We start from the raw sequence: 1,427 nt of genomic DNA on the forward strand, positions 1-1,427 counted from the left end.
GGAGAATTAGAAAAACACACTTTATAATAATAAACTACATGCAAATGTATTTTTCCACAATATTATGTTTTTCTTCTGAAAGTATAAATAAAATTTTCAAGAACAATGAACAGGAAAATAATTTTATTTTCAAACAACCCTTAACATGCCAACATTAAAATTTTAAATATCATTACATTTTAAAATATATCTGAAGAGTATCCATGTTATTGCCTTATGCAAATCAAATATGAAATTTTCAACACTACATCTAGTTGTCCCAGATGTTTTTATTCTAGTATTTCCCTGTTTAACTACCTCCATATTATTGTTTCCCCTGAATATCATTCCAAATACAGTCATTAAGAATACCTCAATCATAATTTTGTATAACTTAGTCAAACTTTCTAATAGCATCAGCAAAAATGTCTAAAGACAGACATTTTTCAAGAAAATTTTACCTCATAAAATGCATGATCTGATTTCTTAAATTACTGAATGTTTTAACGATTTATAAGTAATTTGGGACATTACTTAATAACATTCTTGATATTATGAAAGGTTGACATTTAATAGTCATTTTTATTAGAGAGTCCTGGAAATTTACTATCTTGCATAGCCTTTTCTTTCTTTTTTAAAATCAGTTTAGTCTCTCCCATAGTCTGTGACCCTTACTATTTTTTAAAAAGCTATGAGTTCACAGAATCATTTGATTTTTTAGGTCATAGCTCCTCATACATTTAAATGCTCTGCCACATTAACTCAAATGCTTCCCATCCACTGCACCAGCCAAAATGAGAAGTTATGCACAAGACAGCCCACAGTGTTGTTATTATTATTAAAACTGTTTTTCCTACCCTAAGGTGAAACCTTCTTCCCCAAAACTAATACCTATTTTGGACCCCACCAACCTCAGCACTGGCCCTGGCAGAATGACTACAGGCCAGTCAATCCCACTTCCTTGGTTGGAAAATGGGGATAAGAAATGTATGTCACTGTGGGAGTGCAGATCCAATGAGGATGCTCTAAAGCACCTGTCACAACACAGGGCCTCGATCAGCAGAGCCTTAGGGTTAGGAACCCTCCTAGGCATGGCTGCTCTCAGACATGCAGTGGCAGCTACTGGTTTCTCTCCTCCAAGTCAAATATCCCCATTTCCTCCCACCTTCTTTTCCTTTTAAAAATTTATTTATTTCAGAGAGTAAGGAAGAGGAAGAGAGAAAAAAAAAATCAATGATGAGAGAATCATTGATCAGCTGCCTCCTGCATGCCCCCTATTGGGGATGGAGACTATAACTTGGGCATGTGCCCTTGATCATAATCGAACCCAGGACCCTTCAGTCTGTAAGCTGACGCTCTATCCACCTAGCCAAACCCGGCGAGGGCCCATTTTCTTTTTAAAAACATTATATACATTATATATATATATATATATATATATATATATA

This window comes from Pipistrellus kuhlii, unplaced genomic scaffold (assembly GCF_014108245.1).
Source record: "Pipistrellus kuhlii isolate mPipKuh1 unplaced genomic scaffold, mPipKuh1.p scaffold_m20_p_3, whole genome shotgun sequence".
Taxonomy (NCBI): Eukaryota; Metazoa; Chordata; class Mammalia; order Chiroptera; family Vespertilionidae; genus Pipistrellus; species Pipistrellus kuhlii.